Below are 631 nucleotides of genomic sequence, written 5' to 3' on the forward strand. Positions count from 1 at the left end.
AGTGTGAAAGACGATGCATTATACGATTAATTTTTATTTGTTCAGTTTTATGCATGTCTAGTAAGTCCAAGCCTATCGATATGAAATGAGTAAGTCAACAAATGAATAGGCTAACAAATGGGTAGGTTAACATATATATGAACAAGCCGATATATAATTAAATTGTCATGTAACACTTTGTCCCCGCTCCTCTCGTCTGTCTGTTTCTTTTTTCGTTTTTTTTTTTTTTTTTTTTTTTTGTTCATGTTAAATACCTGTAATTTGATTTAATATAAGGTTTAATAAGTACTCGAGGTTTCTCTCGATTTTTGTATCTTCTCCTAAAAACTCCATTATATCTAATAGTAAAGGCACAAAAAAATAAATAAACAAATAAATAAATAAACAAATAAATAAATAAAATAAAACATACAATATACGATATACAATATACAAAATGTGAAAAATATATGATGCTCAGTTTGTATACGATGTTGTATATATGTGTACATGTTTTTAATAGTATACATTAATGCAAAATCTCTATCGATTCCATTTATTCATTTTTCCGACCTGAATCAATCATGATATCTCCATCTTTAAAAATTACTAACATAGACTTTAGAAACATTTTTATATATTTAAAGTATAA

At 25.5% G+C, this 631-nt stretch overlaps 1 long non-coding RNA gene across 1 annotated transcript; it reads right to left on the reverse strand.

Moving 5' to 3' along the window:
* Positions 1-625, reverse strand: LOC111532771. The gene is made up of 3 exons (XR_002728633.2): positions 553-625; positions 255-338; positions 1-72 (listed from the first exon to the last, which is right to left on the reverse strand). It is a non-coding gene; the product is annotated as an uncharacterized LOC111532771 (long non-coding RNA).
* Between the last annotated feature and the right edge of the window lie 6 nt (positions 626-631).

Source organism: Piliocolobus tephrosceles, unplaced genomic scaffold, assembly GCF_002776525.5.
Source record: "Piliocolobus tephrosceles isolate RC106 unplaced genomic scaffold, ASM277652v3 unscaffolded_10146, whole genome shotgun sequence".
Taxonomy (NCBI): domain Eukaryota; kingdom Metazoa; phylum Chordata; class Mammalia; order Primates; family Cercopithecidae; genus Piliocolobus; species Piliocolobus tephrosceles.